We start from the raw sequence: 5,144 nt of genomic DNA on the forward strand, positions 1-5,144 counted from the left end.
GGCGGGCCGGGCCCCCAGCGACGGCCCCCGCCTCCTCCTCCCACCGCCGGCCCCGCTCACCCGCCCGCAGCGCCGGACCCGCGCGTCCCGGAGCGTCGCGGCCCCGCCCGCCGTCCTTTATTCGGGCCCCGCGGGCGCCGCTCGGCACCGCCCCGGCCGCGCCGCCATGTCGGGGGAAGGCCCGGCCCGGCCCCCGCCGCCCGCTCCGCCCCGGGGCAGCGCCAGCGCGGCTCTTGCCCGTTATGAAATTAATAAAAAAATTCTTGAGAAAGGATGCTCTCTGATATTTGAACTTTGTGTACTTCCAGGCGGAATCAACAAGAAAGGAGATTTAATCAGTGGAACGGAGAGCAGTGAACAAGCAAGCTCTAAGTGATTCCCGGCTGTCAAAAAGAAACCACTTGTCGGCAGAATAGCCTTGTTAAGGTTTAGGTCTTGACACGTTTCAGCGACCTCAGACCCAGGTGGAAGTTAACAAAGCTTGGCGGGCAAGCTGACAGGACACACAAAGAATATAGAATTTACAGGCCCTAAGGACGTTTGTCAGGACCCCTAAGATAAGGAAGAAACCAATAAAGACAACTCGGCAACTGTACTGAGATCAGCTCCAGCTGGGTAAAAGGTAATTCCAACAGGGGGAGATTATACCCACCAACTCACTGACCACTAACTCAGGAAACCCATTGACCCAAAAGAAGAGAAAGACTGAGCATGCAGACTAATAACCAAGAGAAGCGAGAAAATCATCAGTCAGTAGAAGATAGAATATTAATCAATAAAATACCTAGGTAACTTGCGGCCCATGAATTAGCTTTGTTCTATAGCAAACAATGCCTTTGTTTGCAAAAATGTGTGAAGAGTGAAAAGTTTTGGTTGCTGTCACACTGGCCTTGTGGATTTGCTGCCCAGCACCCCTTTCCCTGCAAAACTGCAAATAAATCAAATACCTCAACTCTGTGTGTGGATTGGTGTCTTGCACACTGGGTGGAATAACCTATTTTGGGACAGCAGGGGCAGATAGCAACTGAGGCAGTTTAACGAAGAGCAGTCACCCAAGGACAGCCCTTGGGTATCCTCCACAGCCAGGAGGAAGGGTCTTGCTGTGGGACCGCTGGGGAAGGGCTGCCACACTCATGGATATTAATGGTGACCAGCACTGTATCCACCTGGCAGTGAGTGGCAGGAGGGAACTGGTGGCAGTCCTTGAGTCAGGAACCACACTGCTCTGCTGGCTTGTGTCAGCATCTTTCATGTGCTGGTTGGAGCAAGTGGGGTCTGGGTGTTGGACGTGCAGTTGTTTGCTAGCGTGGATTTTGCCCACATCGCATCAAAGGCACAGTGTGCTTGCTCTGCTGCCTAAGTCTTCTGTACAGAAAACAGGTTTGCATTTTTGTGGAGGTAAATAAAACCTTCCCAATACAACTTAAACAAAGTAGGCATGATGACATGTGCAAGCACGGACAGCACAGGCAAGAGTCAGCTGCCTAGTTCCCATTCCTCCATCAATAATTTTGATATCTAACCAGGAGAATGTCTCTGCCAATGCCATTTACCTCTCGAGTACTGAGCTACAGTCTGTACTGACTTGTGCACTACCCTGCTACATTGCAAGCAATGCAGGGACCAAATGCTTTCAATGTAGCCTGGGTGTTAGGATAGGATGCACACATTCTCATGCTAATGTAGTTATCTCACAGTCCCACATCATCATTCCAGGTATAAAACACCCATCTGCCCATAATCACATGCCAAAACATCCCATGTTCTCTTAATGATGCTCTATAACAAAGAAGACTTTCAATAAGAAACTCTAGCCTGTTGTGAATTCAAACTGCTGGACAGGATGAAATAAATTAAAATTAATGCCAGATTCCATGTAGTGCAGGAGGCAGCAGTGAGCTCTGTCAAACATTGGTCAGTATGACCCTCACTTATTTTAGTGGAGGCTGCTGCAAAGTGTCTGGTTTACAATGTCCTGGGGCCCAGTAATTTGCACAGGGCATAATTAAGAGGATTTTGGAAGCAAAGCCAGCAGCGTTAATTGTCCCCCATAGCAATCTTTGCTTCTCTTACAGTTAGGAAGGACAGAAGCATAGTAGGGGTTGTGGGGAGGAAAGTGATGTACTTAATTGGGTCAATTGGTGCAGCTGGAAGATGTTTCAGGCATAACATGCTTTTCTCAAATCTCTGAAGTCACATTTGATTTTTTTTCCTCCCAGGTGCATCAGTTGGTTTAGTAAACGATGCTGCCCTTCCTCACAACCCTTGCCTTTCTAAGCAGCATCTGGGCTCAGTTGGGAATCGCGTTCTCTCTGGACAAAGACAGCTGGTGCTGGTGTGCTTGCTTTGGACTACCCAAGTGCCCTGCAGGGTGAGGGAGTGTTCAGGTTTATATTCTGAGCAACATCTCTCAGCCCTGCACCTTATGATATGTGCCTGGTAGTGCCCCTGTAACCCCAAGTGAGTTTTGCCCGCTCACCTCTCCCCACTCTGCCTGCACAGCCGGGGGAGCCACCCCGTGCATGATGCTTGCCCGAGCTCACAAGGGGTGTGACATCCCGTGGATGCAGCTCCTGCCATGGAAACAGCAGACTGTGACTCTGCAGAGGGGCTGGCAATAAGGCAGGGAAAGAAAGCTGTTATCGAAATGACCAGCGGGTGTTCCCTGTAGCTCAGCCACAATTTCCTCCTGCTGCTAGAATTCAGCTAGCGCTTACTCATTACTTCATGTCCTGTGTTCCTTCCCAAACACCTTCTTCCAGTGCCTGGCCCAGCACTCCTCTCATAAGTGGTGTCAGTCAGAATAAAAAAGAAAGCAGTCTGTGTGCGGAGCACTCGCTTGTTTCCATAGGTCCTCGTGGCCTGTTATACACACCTGTGGCTTCAGCATCACAAAATTTGGCTTGCATTTCAAGGAATTTGACATCTCTTATCACTATTGTTGCAAGAATGACAGTGCCTTTGGCAGAATCAGAGTCAGATACAAATATCTTTATTTTTTCTGTTACTTTCTAGGGTTGTTCAAAGTGCCTTCTCTAAACTAAACATAGGAGTTGGAGAAGGCAAAAAAATCCTCCCTCTGCATCTTGTCCACTCATTCAGTGCACAGAAGATTGCTTTGGCCTGCAGAAGTTTGAAATATCCCAATCAATAAAATCCTCATTGCTTATCCTGGGGGATTATCCTACAGCCCTATCACACATGTATGGCACGTCTGCATGGGAAAATCAACCAGAATAACTCTCTCACCTCTGCCAATATAACTCCCTGGTGCTGACAGTGTATTCCAAAATAAAAGTGATTTGTTCTTGAATAATGAGGTAGTTCTGTGATAGTTGTGCTGGTTTGTCTCCCTAGGCAGAGCTTGTCTACGGCATAGCAATAGTTTTGACAAGTGCTTTGAGTAAAGGCTTTGCTAGGTGCAAAAACTGACCAGCAGAATTACTCTGCCATAGCCCTGCCTGCCTATCTGCCTCACAAGGATGCTTTGCTTTGGGGGGAAGGTGGTTTAACGTTGTAGATTTAGAAATTTCAGAGTAAAGGTAGGAAAAAGGGGATTATAATGCTAATATAAGCTGTTTATACAATGTAGCCTGGCCTCCTGCACAGTGTCAGTCTTAGGCTTCCCTGAATTAAATCTTACTTGAATTAAACCTGATCTTCTATGAGAAAAAAAATAATCATTTTTTATTAAAAATACTTCCAGAGACTGAATTCAACAGGGCACTAGCAATGTTACTCTGATGGTTGGTTCTTTCCCACTAAATAATGCACACTCCTTTTCATGCTTGGCATTGCTAGGTTCAAGTTTTCAGGCCTCTGGATCTTGTTACCGCTTTGCTGAGTATTTTACAAGCAAGCAGTTACAGGCAGATGAAGTTACCATTTAGCCTTGGTTTTGGAGAAGATGAATAATTTTAACTTCGTTACAGAGCATGTTTATTGTGCTACAACAGCAAAGATTCACTTCTTTATGCAGATGAGACCTCAGTGTTTTCCTGCCCTGCTGCCTGGTTGTGTATTAACATGGTAGCACATATTGTGAGGAGCCAGCACAGAATTATTCGTGGCTTAGGAGTGTGCTGCTTCATGTTGCCTGAGTACTTACAAAATAAACAATTATCACCAGTGGAGGTCTGAGGCTGGAAAACAAGCAGCTTTGACAGGTTCTTTGTGTAAGGAAATCTGGCTGGTAGTGTCCTTGTTCCCATGTCTTGTGAGGTGCCTGCACTAATGCTGGTGTCTGGCATGCCTGATGCCCTGCCTGCTACTGGCATATACACACACACACACACACACACACACACACACACACACACTCCTGCATCCTATTTACTTCTTTCCTGTGTGATCAGAAAACCTTTTTAACTATGAGAGGTGCTGTACCTCTGAGGGGAGAGCTCTCCCCACTAAAATCAGGTGACCTACTTGAAAGCATGCAAATCAGCTGATAGCCAGTAGCCTGGCTGATAAAACAGCAATGGGTTTGGGGTGTATGTCAAACCTGGTAGTGCGACAGCACAGATTGCATTTCCTGGCCACACAAGGGACCTGGGCATATCGGCTGCTGTGTTATTGTAGGAATAGGCCCCCTGCAAGTCATGTGGAAAAGCAAACAAAGCAGCAGAAAACATTTCCAATTTTGTTTCTGGGTTTGGGGTTAGAAACAGGACTCATTCCACTACCTAGAATGAGACATAGGAAAAAATCCACTCAGCAGTGAGGTCATTCCAGTGTATTTAAGAATTTATTGTTCCTTACAAGTATAGGTATCTGATTTCCAGTTAATACAAACATCATTGATGCTGACATTTACAAAGTACGGAGCTTGTAAGTTAAAGATATCAATCTAGATTCACACATGTATCAACACATGCATATACAAGCATGTAAGTATATTTAGATCTGTACATATGCATATGTGTGTGAATATACTCAGACTATGTACAGGTGGTGTGGTGCCACAGTGGTGTCCAAGCAAACACCAACAACCAGGAGGGTTCATCTGTGACAGGAGTATTACTTTATTGTGACAGGGGTGTTACTTTACTGGATCTACTGGTGATTCCTCTGGTTTGCTGTGTATCTCATCAGAATTAGCTTGAGCTTTCCAGGTTTCAAGTTTGAGCTGCAGATATCGCCTG

Source organism: Cinclus cinclus, chromosome 6 (genome assembly GCF_963662255.1).
Source record: "Cinclus cinclus chromosome 6, bCinCin1.1, whole genome shotgun sequence".
NCBI lineage: Eukaryota > Metazoa > Chordata > Aves > Passeriformes > Cinclidae > Cinclus > Cinclus cinclus.